Genomic DNA, 20,103 nt, shown 5'->3' on the forward strand with positions numbered 1-20,103 from the left:
CAACACTCTTCAGATTACGGTAATCACCACCAAGGGTCTGAATACTGCGTGTCTGGACTGAGTCACTTTAATCAAGTAAGCCTATGGCTAGAATTGCCCTTTCTGCGAGTGACAATGCTGGATTGTCAGAGAAACATTGTTGAAAACACCTGTCAAAATACTGTTATTGTTAAATCTCTGTAATTGGGTAATAACTAGGGGACTTGGGTACGTGTGATTATTTTATTACGGGTGCTTTACTATGCCATCTGCTGCCAAAGAGATCAATATGGCAAAGACATTCAGACCTAGAGAACCATAGAGACTCTGAATTTCCTAGGGTTAGGCAACAGACATGAACCACATGACCTCCACTGCTATAAAAATCCTCACTCCATCAACAGTGAATGGTTTTACTGGCTTCATATCAAAAGAAAGAGAGGAGACTGATACGTACATTCTCCCTCCCATAATCCATGTGAAAGGGGCATACCTGTGCCTTCGGAGTTACAATGATAACATTGTACAAACTATTCAATACTAACCAAACTATGTATTATTACAGCTAATTAATGGCCTGTCCATACGTCCCATTGGTGCTCCTCAGTGGGCACAGGTCTTTCGATGGCCCTCATTTCTCATGCTTCATGGCTATAGTTGACAGACAATGGAGGTCAAGAAGAAATTTTTGCTCTATGATATAATATTGGAAAACTAGGGATGTTGTGGGAGTCTTGCTCAGTAGCCAGTTCAGAACAGAATCTTATGTTTCTGGATGTTCCCTCTCTTTCCCAAGGTTTGTGTTGTAACAGAGCTATTACATAGCTGAGTCTAATTGATGGGAAAATCTGAGATGTGTGAATGAAACCAGATAAGAGTCTGTTGATAAGTTGAATTTCCATTTATGACCCTAAACTCCTCTGAGTTCATATTTGATCATCTGGCTGTGTCATTTCATTGTTTCGTTAAGACCTGAACTGTCATAAGAGGGTGAAAGTTTACATGAAGGCGAGATGGTCCTTTTTGAGTAAATGTAATAAATGGTTATGCCATGTTGTTGCATGGGTAGGAGAGAGAGAGATGCAATTATTCTACAGGTAGAAACCTTGAAATTGATAATCTTGAAGTGACAGTCAGCATTACTGCCAGTTGTAGTGAGAAGTTCAATGTTACTTCTTTAAGGCCAGGTCTACACTAGGGGAATAAGTCAATTTCAGATATGTAATTCTAGCTATGGCAATTGAGTAGCTAGAATTGACGTTATCTGAAATCAACTTACTTGACTGTCTTTCATTGAGGGAGACAGGAGAAACCTTGCTGAGGCAGAGTGCTGAAATCTGATGTTTGACCTCTATGTATGGTCTGAATGCTGGTCATGGTGTCTAAATTCACTAAAGCCGTGTCTACACGTGCACGCTACTTCGAAGTAGCGGCACTAACTTCAAAATAGCGCCCGTCACGGCTACACGTGTTGGGCGCTATTTTCATGTTAACATCAACGTTAGGCAGTGAGACGTCGAAGCCGCTAACCCCATGAGGGGATGGGAATAGCGCCCTACTTCGAAGTTGAACGTCGAAGTAGGGCACGTGTAGACGATCCATGTCCTGCAACATCGAAATAGCGGTGTCCGCCATGGTGGCCATCAGCTGAGGGGTTCAGAGACGCTCTCTCTCCAGCCCCTGCGGGGCTCTATGGTCACCGGGCGCAGCAGCCCTGAGCCCAGGGCTTCTGGCTGCTGCTGCGGCAGCTGGGGATCCATGCTGCAGGCACAGGGTCTGCAACCAGTTGTCGGCTCTGTGGATCTTGTGTTGTTTAGTGCAACTGTGTCTGGGAGGGGCCCTTTAAGGGAGCGGCTTGCTGTTGAGTCCGCCCTGTGACCCTGTCTGCAGCTGTTCCTGGCACCCTTATTTTGATGTGTGCTACTTTGGCGTGTAGACGTTCCCTCGCAGCGCCTATTTCGATGTGGTGCTGCTCAACGTCGATGTTGAACATCGACATTGCCAGCCCTGGAGGACGTGTAGATGTTATTCATCGAAATAGCCTATTTCGATGTTGCTACATCGAAATAAGCTACTTCGATGTAGGCTTCACGTGTAGACGTAGCTTAAGAGTCCTTACAACAGCTTCATTAAGAAATAAAGATGCAGAGCTGTACTGTTTATGTGGTGGCTGGTAGCATGAGCTGGTCTTTTGATAATCCACAGGCGGCCTGGCTTTGAGCAAGCTTCCCACTGCATGGGGGAGGACAGGCAGGGCTGAGCTCCTGCCTCACATGCTCATGGAAATTGGCTTGCATGCCACTTACGGCACCCATGCCGGGGGGTTGCTGACTTCTGTTATAGAGTCAAATCAGTACCTATATTGAGCTCACCACGCAGAACTGAGAACATTAATGCCAATTAATCTAAGATGGGAGAATAAGAGTTGGCCAGGCTCTAGTAGCAGTCCATTTACCATCATCTAGAACCAGTGGGACCTTTATCTTTTACGTGAATGACCTCGGGCTAGATGGATAATGGGACTTTTGACAGATTCCATGAAAATATTTTTCTTGACAATAATTCAGACAGTTGTGGTTCAGGTAGTAATAATCACTGTCAATTAATGCTTTTGTCAACTAGTTTAGTGCTGATAAAGAGGGTAGATTTTAAAATTAAGTTTTATGGAAGAGAGCAATTAAATATCAATTGTGACTCTTCAGTTGCTTAGCATGCATGAAAAAGTTGCTGTCCTTAATTACATCTATTACACAGAAATATGAGCAGAATGGCCCTCAAAGGAAACATGAGAAAATGACATTCTTGCCTTTTATGAGAATAACAAGATTAGGAATGAATGGATCAAATTTATGTTACACAGAGTATTCTTAAAGTTCCCATTTAATATTATTCCCAGTTTTCAGTTTGATCTGTCTAGTTTATGACATGGTAAAATTTCCCCTCACCCTTCAGCTTAGCCAGCTGTCTCTAACTCCAGCAGTATCAAAGCTTGCTTGATGACAGAAAAATGAAAGCTAACAAAATACAGACTTTGGGCTGCATAATGCCATCCGTTATTTGGCACACAGCTCATTTTTTGTAATAATTACAAAATGGAAGCCTGTAATGCTGGCTCATTATGTCCCATGTGAGATTATGGATTCCTGCCATTTGGAAAAGATGCTGTGACATTTGAACAACTTGGCAGGTATGTGGTCTGAGAGGCAGAGATGGGGGAGGGGAGTCTTCCATCTGGCAAAATAGTCATGGAAGACTCAGAGAAGGAGCAGAGCTGACAAAACTAAACATCATATACAGGTACATGTACTCTGCTTATTTCAAACAATGATCAAACACAGAGCAAAGGAAACTGCATCATTTAGGGATTAGGCACCAGGTGGAGCTCAGAACCTCCTTCTGCACCAATGCGTGCATGTAACCGCTGACAGGCAGACTCAAACCTGGGACCTCTGGAGCTCAGCGCATGAGCCTCTACAGCTAAAAACCAGCTGGCTCACAGCTAAGGCTATAGAGGAAACTCATTCTTTTCCTCTGTAAGGGGTCTAGGTGCCACTACATGGGAAAGTGACACATACCCCTAAGCATGTGGGTTACATGCACGCATTCTTGTAGCCCCAGACTTTCTACTAGAAGGATTTGTATTGACTACAACATTGTGTCAAGTGAGAGCACAAGTTTCAGGAATTCATTAACCAAAATGATGCTGACCTCAACACTGCAGTCAGTGTAGCTGGGGATGTGTCCTGTTCAATAACCTATTAGCTGATTACCCACAGTGAGGGCAAGTAACGTCTCCATGGTCTAGCCCAACAGGGCTACATGTGGAATAAGATGCTGCTTAATGTGAGTAAAGGTGGCAGAAGCTACTCCTAACACCTTGATTCAACAAAGCATGTAAGTGGGTGCTTTAAGCAGTGAGACTAGCCTCTTGTACTCACACTGTACCTGCAGCACCCCGGGGCCATAGTGTATTCGTCCAGAGCTCATGATCATCAACTAGACACAACCTTCTAATCATAGTTTTTGAGTAAATTTTGAGCACCCTGCTGCTCACAAGGTTAATATCAGGACTCTGAGCTCTCTCAATCCATTGTGACTGTCACTTCAAAACCTGGATAAGGAGATATATTGGCCCTGAACATAAATAGACCCTTTCACAGCTCTGGGTGATCAATGTTCTAACTCCCAAGTAAGATGGGTCTATTGGCCTCTGTACAAACTTTCAGAGGCTTAACACCTTAACAGTACCTGAAGTTTATCCTCTGCCTGGGAAAAGATGCAATTTTGGACTGTCTTTATTGGAGGAAATGGATCTCAACATGTAGCTACTGAGTACTGGCAATTATTGCTAGATCCTGAGAGGCAATTAAAGACAGTCACCCATCTGTTTTTGTTACCTGTCATCTTAAACGTGTGCTGACAGACTTTCAGCACTCAAGAGATCAGCTCTTACTGGAACTGAATGAGTTTGCCTGCATGTTTTGAAGCCACCATTGAATACACCCTACATAACCAAATTAGGCAACTACTCTTATAGGAAGGGCAGTGCTCTACAAAATACTAATTAATAAGCTGACAGAGAAATAGCCCTTTGAGCTACCACATAAATCTTAAATATATAGCCACAAAACAATGCACATTACCTTGCAGAGCACAGTGGAAAGCTGCCTTTTCTTGAACCATGTGTCTCTCTGCTGAGGCATGAGCTGCCCCTCCGTCGCACTCTGAGTCAATTATAGCCACTACCTCTGAAGATTCTGAGACCACACAAAGAGTTAACACGGTGAAATATTCATACTAATATTTCCTTAAAACATGTTCCTTTCAGGCTCAGCCATTTTCTTCAGAGTACTCTGGAGCATCGTATGCTCTCCTTCCATACCCTTGCCATTCCCTTCATCTGTTTCATAAGCAACTCTGTGCCTTTTATTCTGTTTTCCTGATGTCCACAACACCCACCTTGACCCTGTGTAGCACACCCAGCTCCCTCTGCTCCTTCCCTCTCTCAGGACACAGTGCATTCAATAGGCTCCCTAATGTAGACCTCCACCCTTTCCCTCATTCTGGCTACAATTTTTACATTGGATACATTTTTAAAAAATGGAGCTAACTGCTTGGACATAACCGTAAGCATTTCTCAAAATTTTTCATTGTTGTAACGCTCATCCTTCCACATACTCCCCCACTGTTTTGTCTGCCAGCCTGTGTTATTGTATGTCTAACTTGTGATTTTGAGATGGTAGATATTCGTCAGTGTTGTGTGTCTATTAAGCACCATGCATAGCTATGGTGCTAGATAAATAACAGCCCACTGAATAGGATGTGAAATCAGAATATTGCTCATAGGAAGCAGTTCATTTCGAATAGGGACTCTGAATCTATTTTATAACTTTATTCTACCATCATTCACAGCAGTATCTGAGTGTCTTTTGTGTAAGATCAATAGCAGTTGTGAAGTCCCTAGAAGACTTCACAGAGTACTTGGCATTTCACTCTTTTGTGGGGCCAAATCTTGCTTGGGGTAAGGTTTGTTTCATTGCTGATGTTTAACACTATACATCTCTAAATTCCATCCTTTCACTGCCACAGCTGGGTTTTTGTAACAGAGATCTAGAATTTTTATCTTTTAGAATGACTATGGTCTTTGACCATCATTTGAGTACCTAAATAGTGATTACAGCTTGGCTATGTCTACACTACAAGTTCTTTCAAAAGATTTTTTGAAAGAAGGGGGCTCTTTCAAAAGATCCCATGGAGCGTCTACACACAAAACATGTTCTTTCGAAAATAAATTGAAAGAATGCTCGAAATTGCTCTTCCTTTCCTATTTCAGGAAGAATGCCTTCTTTCAAAAGAAAACATGTGTAGATGCTCCTCTGGGCTCTTGTTTTGAAAGAGCAGTCCTCAGTCCTGATTTTTTGATCCCTGGCCTGTTCTTTCAAAAGAGCAGGGGCTGTGTGGATGCTCTCTTTCAAAAGAGCAGCTCACTCTTTGGATCCGCTTTTTTGTGTGTGGACACACTCTTTCCAAAGACGTTCTTTCATAAGAGATCTCCTGGAAGGGCTTTCTTCGAAAGAGCTGTGGAGTGTAAATGTAGCTCTGATGTGATCTGTTCTCTAAAGACAATTGACATTCAGGTGGTTCACTCACTTGTAGATGTCTGCTTTTTAGATGGACTAAGTGTGAGAGTACCCAACTGTAAAAGAATAAATCAGCATTAAATGTTGTAATTACAGGCACATCATTTAGAATCTTGAATGGAACACCCAGATATTAGCAAATGAAAGACAATGCTATAGCAGCCATTATGACTATGATGACTGACAGAGTATAATTCTGCACTCAGAAATGCAGTGTGGACTAAAGGGGAGGGTATTGAAGTAGAATTTAGGAGAACTGACTATTCCCAGCAGATCCACCAACTTGCTCGGTGACCTTGAGCAATTCAGTTCTCCTGGCTGTGTGTGTTTCCTGTGTGACAGTCCTGTCTATTTAGATTGTCAGCTCTATGGAGCAGGAATTGTCTCCCACTTTGTCTTTATTGCAGTGTCTAGCACAATAGGGTCCTGTTCTTGGTTGGGCTTTTAGGCACTACTGTAAAACAAAAACAAAAACATATTTAAAAAACAAAATATGAGTCTTCTTGCATGTAAGCTCAGGCATGAGAGAAGGATAAAGAGAGTCTGTTAAAAAGAGTATGCCTCCAGTGAACGGAAGGGTCACATGGACAGCTACCTAATACCCTTGGGGCTTGTCTACACTACCACCTTCCTTCAAAGGAAGGTTGGTAATTAAGGTGTTGGGCATTTACTAATGAAGTGCTATGGTGCATATGCAGCACTTCATTAAACAAATTCTCTTCCCCACCCCCAGCAACTTCGAACTTTTAAACTTCAAAGTACTGGCACGCATCTATCCGCAGTTCACCCGCTGGTACTTCAAAGCACCAGGGCAACTTCGAAGTCCTTTTACTCCTCAAAATTTTGAAGTACCACCAGGTGAGCCGCAGCTAGATACGTGCCGGTACTTCGAAGTTTAAAACTTGTAAGTTGCTGCGGGGGGTAAACTCCCAACACCCTAATTACCATCCTTCCTTCAAAGGAAGGTGGTAGTATAGCCAAGCCCTTGGACTCCACTGGGGAATGTTTGTATTACCTACGCGTAAAACACTGAATGTCCACTTAAAAAAAAAAAATCAGTGACAATAGATTTCCAGGTACCCGAGAAGAGTAAGCTTTTTTTTCTAAATGTTTTAAATTCTATTTTGTACCATACAACATCCCTGGGCAGATTAAAGCAATGCAGACTGACAACACAAGACCAAATGAGGTGTTCCTTCAGTCCCATCCCAGAAGGCAAACCAGTGGCAGCAGGCTGCTCCCCCTGACAGCAGCAGGAACAACGGCAAGGCCTCCCTTGCTCAGACTACTGAGAAGTGGATGCCACCAGAGCTGTGCCAGGCTGGTGCTTCCCAGAGCAGTACAAAGGGGCTCTCATTTCAGCAAGGAGCCTGGTTTGTGGTGTGGTGGTGCTCGTGGGGCCAGGTAGCTCACTCCATGACCCTAGTGTCTACTGCTCCTCTCTGTGGTAGCCTTTTTGAGGCCTCAAGCCGCTTCCACTGCATTAGATTGTGTTCAATTCATGTTTGTTTCCAACCTTTTCTCCTGACCCACAGAGGTAGAAATATATTTTAAAATAACCCCACAAAATGTGGATCCTGAGGTATTCACATGATTCTGGAAGTCAGAGCCTTGGCGACACCTGCTGAGTGCACATGAGTTGGGGGGCATTTGCATATGCATGTATCCACGTGTGGCAAAGCCAAATCACATATGTGCAGCAGGTGGTTCGCAAGCATGCACACACAAGTGAATTTTAACACTTTTGTGCCAGTAACTTATAACTGATATAATATCAAGTCTGTGCCCTTCCTGCTGCACCGGGAAATTTGACTAGCTAGTGCCTCCTAGACATTCATTTAAGTGTAAAAGAAATTTGCATTCTGAAGCTTATAGTCCTCTGGTAAAGAATCTTTCTGAATGGCACTTCAGCATGCTTATAATAGTCCACAGGTCTTTGCATCTTTCTATCTCTGTATTATGGAGAAGGCTCCCTCCTTCTTTTAAGCATTCGTGTGTTAATTAGGCCTGCAAACATGTGCAAGCCTGGCTGTCAAGCTGTTACAAAATGCTTTGGCTGCTCTTCACAACACAGGAATCATCTCATTGCCATCGTGTTTCTTTCTGTTAATGTTGACCAGAATACTTATTTCCATTATGCTCACACAAAAAAGTCCACTTACTAATTAACTAGATTTCTGGTATTTTATATTTCTCAGGGAAATATATTGGCGTCTGAATGTGGCATAAATACAGGACAGCATGGTAATTTGAGTACATGTGTTAATTCTAATTTTCAGTTGGAGCTGGGGGTGCTCAGTAAGGTTGCCAACTTTCCCCCACCCTCCCTCACTTTCACTGGGCTGGCTCTGGACTGAGAGTGGAAGGTGGGTGAGAGTTCTCGCTTGGGGTGTGGGTTCTGGGGCGGGACCAGAGATGAGAGGGTTCTAGGGCGGCAAAAGGGAGCTCCAGGCTGGAACACGGGGTTGGGGTGTTGTGGAGTGTGGGCTCCAGGAAGAAGTTTGAGTACGGGAGGGCACTCTAGGCTGGTGTAGGAGGTTGCAGTGTGGGACAGGACACAGGTTCCCAGCAGCAGCACTTTCTGTGACTCCCAGGAACACATTGTACAAATACTGTAAATAAATTACAAATAGGCTTTGCATTCCTCATTTCTGTTCCATTGGGAAAAATGACCCGCAAGGCCCCGAACTTGGCAAAGGGACAATATTAATCTCCTATCCTCCTCTTTGGCCTCCCACATCAGCCCTTCAGTGAATTAAAAACAGCTGCTAACATCACCTTCCTGGCCTGTTGCTCTGACTCTGTCCCACGTCCTATTTTGAATTCCTCCAGTGTAGTTCTCTGTGCTGCATCAGTTCATGCTTCTTATCTTCATGTTCAAAGCGCTTCACAATGCCGTCCCGATTGCCCACTCATGTCTCATCACATTGCTCCCCATCTCTATTATGCCAATGCTTCCAGCCTCTCTTTGTCTGACAGCTTCTCACATAACGTTCTCCATGACTCCTTCCATTCTGCCGTTATGCATGGAACACTATCCCTGGATGGATGTGTTTGGCCATTACCCTTTCCCCATGCAAATGCCCCCCACTAAACTTAAATGAAATGAGCCAATTAACCATGACTAGACTGAGGATCAGAAGCAGATAGTGGGTTCTTACTTTATATCCATCTAGCCATTATGTATTTTAAGACCCTCACAGCAGAGCCCAAGTCTCCAAAGTATGATTGACCCTCATCATCCTAGGGAGCTATTCCAATAATTAATAATAATTATAGTAACAAATTAATTAGTAATTGTGTAAACACACTGTCCTCCACTCAATAATCATCATTTCATGTGAGAGTCACATGTTTCAAGCTGCCTACCGGCATATCAGCAAACTAAGTCAACAACATGAAGCTTATTTAATATTCTTTGGCTGTGGCTAAAGTCAGAGATGCACAATTCTTAGTGTTCTGTTTTTATTACAACACATAAAATAAAATTAGTCTTTTAGAAAACTTTTCCCAAGGAGGACTTGATAAAGTAAGGGCCCGAGCACGAGCTGGTATAAGGTGCACAGCTCCATTGAAGAGGATCCGTTCCCATTGCTCTCTTGATGATCCCGGGTCAGAATCACCCTGGCTGCAGCAGGAGATTCTATTTGCAGCTCCCCCTCTCACTGAGGATTACAGCCGGCCTCAGTGCAATGTGGACGGAGGCCCAGCTCCACACCTCAGAAGGGGCATTCAGCCCTCAGTGCCATCTGGACCATGGCACTGCCCCTCCACACGCACTCCCTCACAGCCGCCTGCAGTGGCAAGGCAGCGCTGCCACAGCACTTCAAAGGGCTCTGGAGCTCAAATCACTGACGCTGCCAAAGTAGAAGTGGTGGGGGCTGGAGCTCCAGGCCCCTTTGAAAAGCCAGGCCCAGAGGCATCTGCCCTCTTTGCCCCACTCTCCGTCTCCGTGGGCCTGACTCCCAGAGGAAACCAAGCAGCGTATCCATCGTCTTCATCTTCCCTGGGGACTCAAGCCGTGGACAGAAGCTTTCATTTCTGCTGGTTATTCTAGAACCTCTGCCAGAAAAGGCTGCGGTGAAGTGCTTTGCATCAGTGCATCCCCCAGTTGGCCAAGTGCCATCTGCAGCTAGTACACCTGTTTTGAGGCGGTGGCTTGGCTTCTGTCAGATCCCACAGCACAGGGAAGGTTGCAAACATCTCGTGCACCCACAACCATTCCTGTGCTGGAGTTGGCACTGTCTTCTGCTGGCTTCGACCCTCATGCAAATCTAGCCCTTAGTATTTAATTATAAATAGTATTTGGAGCATCTGTTTGCAAAGACAGTAAGAGCATATTAAAATAGCAAAATAACAAGCACTTTGTAGCACACTGTGAGGGCCTGTATTTTATTTTTCTGAGTTCTCATGGAACAAAATCCCTTATAACAATATTTTAAAAAATGAATTAGAAAATGATTTAGAATTCGATTTCTGTTTCTAGTTCTTAACAATGCACAACATGCAGTAGCTATATAATAGCCACGTGGCAATCTCACACAAAGAATATTTCTTGCTGCCTTAGGATAAGCATAAAATTAAGGCATTACTTTAGCTGGAGGATTGGGTTAGGAAGTCAAGTCATTTAAACTAAAACAGAAAGAGTGGAAAGAATGAAGCTGGGGCAATAATGAACAAAAAATATCAACTTGAACTGCTCTCGTCATTAGGTGGATTCCATCGTTTCCTAGCTATCCTTGATTCTGGAACATCATCCCATGGTTGAAGAATCCAAAGCCCTCTCTTTGACACGGCCTGCAGAACCATGCATTTATGTCCACAATTCAACAGTCCCTACCTGGGTCTTTTCCTTCAACAAGGAGGATGACAAGAGCACGACCTGCACCTCAAACTGCTTTATCCTTTTCCCCAGTGCCACATATTGTTCCGTGACCTGCTCAAGGTCATTCTTGCAATATCACTAATGTCCACATATTACAACGATATGACTGAATTAGGTAATAGGAGATTAAAGACAAGAATACTAGAAATAAGCTGTAAAACACACGTACACACACTGCGTACACGCACACAAGCTATATAAACACAATCATTCTAGATTAAGACTTCTATAAGAGGATGAGCAGAAAAAACACCCATAACAAAATGACAGCACAGAACAGATTTGATTACGGTTTCTGACCACCTGTCCTCGGTTCACTTTTGAGCTAATGCCTTTCCTGAAGGAAGAAGCTCTTACAGCATGATGAAGGGAAAGAAAAGTAATCAGCTTCTATATAGCATTCTTGTGCCAGAGTAACTGGATGCCAAACAGGCTGCTGAAAAGGCTGAGCTTCACAAAGTGCTGTAGAGACAGAGGTTCCCCTGAGATATGGAGCTGACTAAACAGAAATTCTTATGTCTGCAGCTGACAGAATCCAAAACCGTAACAGTGAGCAGATGGGAGCGCTGAGGAATAGCTGGTAGCCAAACACAGAGATAGAGAGGGCTTGTTGAGAAATGTTAAGCCAGGCTCTGTGCTGTGCCTCTTCAGATGCATAATCCAGGACAGGAACAAATCTGGCTTTCTTTCATCTTTACACCTCCAGGATACCTGACTGATCCAGGAGTCAACATGGTCGCCGTCGTAAATTTGAAAAAATCCAATGTGGCTGAGCAGCCCACACTTTACTGAACCTTTCTAATAAAACCTACATTTTTGGCATAAGCTACAGTAACAATGACCACAGAAGCTATTGCAGAACAATTAAGTTCTAAATTTAAAGACATTAAAATAAAGCAGATGTCTTCCTCCAATAGCTAATAATGTGATCACTAGTGAATTTTCACTATTCAATTTTCTGCCTCAGAAACAAATTAGTAATATGCTTGGTGTTACATTCCTTAGAGGACAACTATGCAAATCAGTCCATCTATTCCATGCAAGTGCCACTCATTATGAGGCTAATGTTTTGGTAGAAATGATTATGAAAAGGGCTTTCTGTACTCTGAAATACAACTTATGGATCATAACCATAGTACATGATCTGATAATAGGAAATAGAATGAAGCTGTCACAGGTGAATAAGTACATAAAAATGGTGATAAATAAAATTTTCTTGTATGCTCTATTTTCTCTTAAGTAGAAACCGTCTTCCACCATCATTTATCCAGACACTTCACCTGAGGCAGAAGAATCCCAAACATTGCTACAGGCTGGGGACTGACTGGCTCAGCAGCAGTACGATGGAAAGGGACCTAGAGGTTATGGTGGATGAAAGGCTGGATATGAGTAAACAGTGTGCCCTTGTAGCCAAGAAGGCTAAATGGCATACTGGGGTACATTAGGAGGAGCGTTTCGAGCAGATCTAGAGAAGTAATTATTCCTCTTTATTCAGCACTGGTGAGGCCACATCTGGAATATTGTGTCCAGTTTTGGGCACCCCAGTATAAAAAGGCTGTGGATTTGCTGGAGCAGGTTCAGCGAAGGGCAACAAAAATGATTAAGGGTCTGGAGCTCAAGACCTATGAGGATAGGCTGAGGGATTTGGGCTTGTTTAGTTTACAGAAGAGAAGACTTAGAGGTGATTTAATAGCAGCCTTCAACTTCCTGAAGGGGAGCTCTAAAAAGGAGGGTGAGAAACTGTTCTCAGTGGTATCAGATGGCAGAACAAGGAGTAATGGTCTGAAGTTGAAGAGGGACAGGAGTAGGTTGGATATTAGGAAAAACTACTTCACCAGGAGGGTGGTGAAGCATTGGAATGTGTTGCCTAGAGAGGTGGTGGATTCTTCATCCCTTGAGGTTTTTAAATCCCGGCTGGACAAGGTCTTGGCTGGGATGACTTAGTGGAGGTTGATCCTGCTTGAAGCAGGTGGCTGGACTAGATGACCTCCTGAGGTCCCTTCCAGCCCTGTGATTCTGTGATACTTCTACTTACACTGAAAGATTTTGGGGCTACTCCAATAGCACTCAAGGGTATGTCTGCACTGCAGTGTAAGTGTAGGTCTACAGGACTTAAGCCTGCAGTTTTCTATATGTGTAAGCATGTGCTTGAGTGTCTGCATGAAGCAGTCACGCTGGGTTTACAATTGCTGGACTTAGGTCTCAAACCCATCTTCACACTACCACACTGCACTACACAAACCCGAGTGAATCTGGCTTATTCCAGGCTTCCTAATGCCCTTCCCAGCTGCACCCTATCCCTTTGTGGTAAATTTGGGGGAAACTCGACTGTCCATCTCATGGCATTTTACCAGAAATTGTGCCAGATCTCCAGTACCTCCTGCTGAACTCTCCTTTGGGTCTGCATGCTCACAATAACTGGAGCCAGCAACATGGAGGAACATAGGTGGTACTTGTCAAGTGAGGGCCCCCATCATAGCTTAAGTTTGGGACCCCTACAGTATGTGTGATGTCGCCTTACATAGTGTAGTGACAAGACATATGTGGCCCTGAAGGCCCCCTGCTGTTAGCCCTGTGGTGCTACTATAGACTACCCGGAAAGAGTAGTGATGGTAAGTCCTCCAGGCCCACCTACAGAGGATGTATGGAAGAAGCCAATCAGAGCCCAGTGGGATCAGATAAAAGGAGCTGCAGCAACTGAGCATGTCACTGGGTGAGTCAGAGTCAGGGAGCTACAGGCAGTTACAGGTGCTCGAGGAAAAGACATGTAACCCCTCTTCTGTCCTCCCTGGGTTACTTAATGGGAGCAGGCAGCACTCAGTTGTGAGTCTGTGCACCTTATGGGTTCGATATTAAAGAAGATCCTGAGTGTCCCAGTGGTGATGTTGGATAGTTGAGAATCGCTTTTCCACCCCTGATTTCTAAAGCTGTGTAAAATGGTGGTGCCTCCACCAGGCTGGCCGCTGTACACGCTGAATGGTGTGCCTTTGGAAACCTCCAGGAAACTTATTCCAGCAATACTCTGGATTTAACTCCCAAACAGCAATTATAAATAGTATGTATCTAATAGACCACATAAAAATCAAACACACACCTTTACTTAACAACTTAAAGAGAAAGGGTTGCAGACTAAACATAAATGAAATCAATTAACAATATACACAGAAATAAATGAAACATAACTGGCATGTACACTGCCATCAGTCATCCCACCCCAGAGTGTACACTATTTAGTTATCAAATTTCCAGTTACCTGCTTGCATTGGTGTGCGGCTGTTGGTGTTCACTGGCTTGCAGACAGCGTGGTGAGGGTTCTGTGTGTCAGTCCAGGCAAAGCAACAAGCAGACCAGCCTCTCTGACCTGGAAGTGGCCACTGCAGTGCTCTAACAGACACAGATAAAGTTCCTTCCCTGCAGGGTCTCTCATCAGCAGGCTGCAGCTCCCCAAAGCAGTTCCTGGCTGAGAGAAAACTTTACACTTCCCTTGAAGCAGTCTGTTCCATCAGCCTCAACTTTCCAACAACAGGAGGCCACCATCTTCCTTTTCTAGCCTAGCCAAAAAGCTCCCTTTCCTTCCCAAAGCCTGGTGGGAATTGCAGCCTCCAGAGCCAGATAGCAACACACAGCAACAGCCAGAGGCTCCCACATACAGAGGGGCTTACAGACAGAAGATGGGTTTTCAGCTAGGAGGATCTGAGAACTTCAGCTTTGTGGTAAGGGCAAAAAGAGAGGAGCTACAAAGGAAAATTTCTGGGAAATAGCAACAGCAAACTGGAGGCAGCAGTACATGGTTTCTGTTTACACAGTCCCTAGGTTGGGACACAGAGTAGCAGACAGGCCTGGGTTCCCTCATCAGCTGCTAGGAAGTGCCCTAAGCCACAGGAAGGAGACAAGGCTTGCTTAGAAGCCCAAGTGAAGGGTGGGATTTATGAGGCCCAGAAATGGGGCTGAAAACTCTGGTGAGGGCAAACAGTGTGTTGAACTCTTTGTCACCTTGGAAGGAATTTATGCATTTGATTTTGTGTCTTGATACTGTAGCTGCCTGTTGGCCCTCTCTGGAAGGTCTATGAATAATTAGGCAGGCCAAAAAACAATTTGAAGAGTAACTAGCAAAAGATACAAAAACTAACTAAAATTGCTTTTAAGTATGCCTTCAGAGGTAAGCATGTCAAACAGTGAGGATGGCCACTGGACAATCAAAGTGCTAAGGAAGGGGCAGGCAATAAGACAATGGCGGTTTACCATGACTACCCCCTATATTTACCTGCACCTCTGCAGATGTGTGTGTATGCAGTGCCCCTTGCGTGCGGATTGCTGTTACTGTCCAATGGGAAGTGTGAGAAATGCCATGGACTGGGACACAACTTCACACAGCTCCCATTGGCCAGGAATGGTGATCCACGGCCAATGGGAGCTGCAAGCGCCTGTACCTGCAGAGGCACAGGTAAATACAGTAGCAGCAGCCCACAAGGGACTAACCCTGGCAAACTGGATCCAGCTCATGGGCCAATATTTGCCCACTGCTGTGATAAGGGATACTCAAGGAAGAAAAGGCCATTTCAGAGAAGCTAATTTAATTCTTTCCATCATCTTCACTGTAAAGATTTGAAGGAAGTTGACATATATGGACCATTCTTTTCGGTCACAAATCTGAGGACCTGTCCCAGATTGAGGTGCCAAAAGAGAAGATTTTGGAACAAATAGGTAAATTAAACAGTAATAAGTCACCTGGACCAGATTTGCTGATGGACTTCAAATACAAAATAGCAGAACTACATCTTGTGGTATGAAGCCTATCACTTTAATCAACCTCTGTACCAGATGACTGGTGGATAGCAAATGTAACACTATTTTATTTTAAAAAAGTATCCAGAGATGATCTGGGCAATCATGGGCAATAAGCTTAACTTCAGTACCAGGAAAATTAGTTGAACCTATAGCAAAGTAGAGAATTTACAGTCACGAAGAAGAATGAGATATGTTAGGGAAGAACCAACATGGATTTTTTAAGGGGAATCATGCCTCACCAGTCTGCTGGAATTGTTTAGGGTGCCAAGAGGCTAGTGGAAAAGGGTGATTACGTGATGTAGTGCACTTTGTCTTTCAGAAGCCCTTGACAAAGTTCCACGTCAAAGGTTCTTATGTAAAGTAAGTAGTCACAGGATAAAAGAGTAAAGGCCTCTCATGGACCAGTAACTGGTTAACAGACATAAAACAAAGGGTAAGAAGGGTAGGGAAGGTCAGAGATGCAAATAGCAGTGTGTAGATCTGTACTGTTATATTCATAAATTATCTACAAAGAGGGTAAACAGTAAAATGGCAAAGTTAGGAGACAATTCAAACTTACTTAAGATAATTAAATCCAGTGTTGGCTGTGAAGAGTTAAAAGGAGATTTCTCAAACTGGGCAACAAAATTGCAGATGAAATTCAGCATTAATAAATACAAATACAGTAAAAGCCTGGTTATCCGGCATTCAGATAACCGGCACATTTAGTTAGCCAGCATGCCCAGCTGGGGCTGCAGGACATGAGCCAGTGTCCTGGCCAGGGCCGGCTGCCACATGGCTGGTGTCCCACTACCGTGGGCCCAGCTGCCCACTGCCCCGCTGGGGATGAGGGATAGAGTGGGGCCAGCTGCTGACTCCAGATCTACCAACCAGTACATTTTATTATCCAGCATCCGTGGGTTCCCAGTGATGCCAGATAATAAAGCCTTTGCTGTAATACACATTGGAAAATGTAATCCCAAGTATGCATGCAAGATGATGAGAGTCTAAATTAGCTGTACCACTCAAGAAAGAGATTTTAGAGTCATTATGGACAGTACTCTGAAAACATCCACCTGAAGTATTTTTGAAGTGAGGTGCAGTGGCCCCACCCACCATCAGGCAGGAAGTCAGGAGGCAGGACAGGAAATATAACAGGTAGGGCCAGGAGATCATTTAGGACCCAGATGCCTGAGGAGCTAGATACTTGCCCAGAGCTATTGAGTCAGGTATGCCCAGAGGCAGAGTTAGGAAGTGTCACGGGGATTGTTGACCTTAGCCTGGCTGGAGCAGTGCCCATGAGCGAGTCAGTGTGCTATGGTTAGGATCCACACAGACTAGCAGTATGTTGAACTGCTGCTGTTAGGGCCCAGGGTTGGGATGCACTGGAGGTAGTGGGCATGCATTCTCTCTGCCCCCTCCGTCCACGGCAGTCTCCCCCACAATCCACTTCAATCCCTAGCAGTTTCCCCCCACATCTCTAGGCAAATGCCTGTTCTTGTTGGCTCTCTGTCAGAGCTAAAAGGCCTGACAATTGGTTGTCACACCCTGAGATAGCGTCTGGGCTTACTGACTATTTGCTTATACTAACTGTTTGCTTGGCCCGACTATAGGCCTGAGCCCTTGAACTCCTGCCACCTGCCCAAAGTGAGGGCCTGGCATACTGACTGTGTGGTCAGCCTGATCATAGGCCTGAGCCCTGCTTATAGGCCTGAGCTGTCTGCTTGCTCCCAACTGTTGTTGCAGTTCCTTCCCCATGTGTGACTGAGCTATGTGTGTACTGAGGTGGGGTGGCTGCCCACAAACTCAGGGAAAAGGAACCCCTCCCTGAGCCCTGAGCCCAAACTAGCCCAATCTTGCTCGTCTATATCAGTCAACACCTTAACTGCCTCGATACAACAAACAGTTGCAGAATGCCCATATTTTGTGCACTTTTAACACGTGTATTTATTAGGCTATGAACTTTTCCACATCTCTTGTACATTTAGCTTGAACAGCTTTGTTGTTTGCCTAGGACTGCCTAATAGCTTCAGGGTGTTAATGGCAATAACTTTTAGTATTCATTTCAGGGTTTTCATGTTGTTCTGACTCTTGTTCTCCCATTTGACAAGTGCAGACTGGTTTGCATCTGTATAGCTGTGGGTGGATTTAAGTCTTACTTTCACTATAGTTGCTTTGAGAGTTTGTCTGCTTACTCAATAATCATCTTGCTTTTGCTGCCAAAAAATCAATTTTCAGACATTGCATGAAAAGCTCTTTTAAAAAGATTCAACATTTTCTCTAGGTTCCTGAATTGTCTGGTAAAAATATATTCTTTCATAAACCACATTCCTCTGAGGTATAAAGTATGCATTGCACGTAGCCAGAATTCTTTTGCAGTCATCTTTCTGGCCATTTTCAGTAAAAGCAAGGGGTTTAAAGATATGTTCCACCATCCTCCCCATGGAATAAATTAAAGGTGATACCTGAATATCTCCAGTTTCTTTATAGGGTTTGTTGCAGCTTCAGTCTGTCCTTTCTGAAGGTCTATCACAGCTGAAGTTCTCTGGAGCACTGAAGAATGGCAGGTTGTTACTTGGTTCTTCTTTTTCTTGCAACCTGAGTAAGAATTTTTATTAGGATGTGAGAATATATTATAAACACTTAATTGCATGTGGTTGTGTAACAGTTTTGCTTCCTGACTCCATTTTGAATTCCATCTGGTGTCAGAGTGTGGGGTAGATGCCAAGGCTTTAGGGAACATTAAAGGGTACATGCTGCAATCCATGACTTGTAAGAAAAATGGAATTAGGTTCTAAACCAGAAATCACTCCCATTTGCACAATGATAACAGCAGAAGTGGGGCCAGAAACTTACCAGGCACTACAGCTACTTTTGCCTCTTCTTCTGTTTCTCCAGACAGTTCTGCAGTGGACTTGTCTTCCAGAAGGTCATCAAATAGTTCCTCTGAATGTAAACCCAGGACTTGCTGCAGCTGCTCCAATGAAAGACTTCTCGGGTACTGGCATGCGTACCATAGTCACTTTGTCAGCCTGACTTGGCAGCTGCTTCAGTGCTATAATAAATTCAGGGTCAGAAGCATTCTGACTAATCAGGCTATTGTGAACAACTCGGTGCTCAGCACAGTATCTAGCACTTAGAGTCCTCATAAAAGATGCAGGATGACAGGGAATTCACAAAAGTGCAGTTCTCATCGTTGTCTTGACTTGCTTCATCCACCCCTTGAACAAGTCACCAGTATGTTGAATCGCCAGTGCTGCTGATTTGTCCACTATTTTGGGGTATAAAAGGTCATTTATGGTACTCTTACTGCAGTCAAACATCTTGCTCACTTCACACCAGATATCTGCCAGAGTCTGACTGTGGTCCCGTGACGGAGTAGCAGCACACTTGGCAAATCGCTAACATAGGAGATTGGTACATCCTGTTTGCATTTCAGTAGTCAGAATAAAGTGGAAGTGTTAAAGGTGGAGAAACTTATTTGAACCGGGAGGGCTGTCACTATTTCCTGGGAGAAAATTGTGTAGTTGAGGATAGAAAGGAGAAGAAACACTGGCCCGCAGGATTTGGAGACAGAGTTATCCAGTGCCTTTTTTGCAAAAAAAAAAAAAAAAAAAGAGAGAGAGAAAGAGAGAGGAGCTGGTACTCAGCTGGCTCCCTGTCATCTCCCTCGCCCCCAGCCAATCTTGCAGCTGGGGCTGCGAGGTGCCAATACTCAGTACCAGCAAGTACTGGCAAAAAAAGGTATTTCATTAACAGACTTTCAGGGCACAGATACAGGATGTGGGTCTGAGCTGTGCCCTTACAACAAAGTGATGGAGTTTGAACCCAGCTTTCTGTGGGTCCTTTGTAGTGTAGACATGCCAGAGAGGTACCAACTTCCACTGACTTAATGGGAGTTTTGGGTGCTTAGTACTTCCTCAGAAGCTAGATGGTGACATCACTTTCTGAGCAGGACTTCCCACTGAAGCAGCTTAGGATCTGGCCTAGGAGTCGTGAGTTTTAAGAAAGTATACACATTGGAATTCACACTCCTGCAGTGCACACAGGTAATTCACCCGTAACAATCATGGGTGGTATACACACAGAGAGGGAAGAAAGTAGATATTAAAGGTGAGCTGCACGTCAGCACATACTACTCCCAGTTATAATTATTTATATTGGGCACCACACCTTTAAATCCTCAGAGGATTTCAATCACAGAAAAAATAAAAAGTTTGTTCTGATGTATTAGATTACATTGACAGTGTTTTTTATATGATACCCAAAGATATTCAAAAGTGCATGCGCACCTACATCAGAGTTAGGGGCTTAGAGGTATTTGAAAATCTG

The 20,103-nt window shown here is 44.1% G+C and overlaps 1 long non-coding RNA gene across 9 annotated transcripts in view; it reads right to left on the reverse strand.

The window, feature by feature from the left end:
* The window catches only part of LOC142007910 (uncharacterized), a 53,028-nt gene extending 33,993 nt beyond the window's left edge, over nt 1-19,035 (reverse strand). For 4 of the 9 annotated variants that reach the window (XR_012644030.1, XR_012644038.1, XR_012644035.1 and 1 more), the window contains exons 1-5: nt 18,628-19,035; nt 18,237-18,369; nt 14,258-14,464; nt 6,130-6,175; nt 4,623-4,736 (exon numbers count right to left, since the gene is read on the reverse strand). This is a non-coding gene — a long non-coding RNA (uncharacterized LOC142007910). Of the gene's footprint in view, nt 1-4,622; nt 4,737-6,129; nt 6,176-9,320; nt 10,434-14,257; nt 14,465-18,236; nt 18,370-18,627 lie in introns of those variants that run through there. The other 5 variants (XR_012644032.1, XR_012644031.1, XR_012644036.1 and 2 more) reach the window with 4 other exon arrangements.
* Nucleotides 19,036-20,103: the final 1,068 nt, after the last annotated feature.

The sequence above is a fragment of the Carettochelys insculpta genome, chromosome 2, assembly GCF_033958435.1.
Source record: "Carettochelys insculpta isolate YL-2023 chromosome 2, ASM3395843v1, whole genome shotgun sequence".
In the NCBI taxonomy this organism is placed as follows: Eukaryota; Metazoa; Chordata; order Testudines; family Carettochelyidae; genus Carettochelys; species Carettochelys insculpta.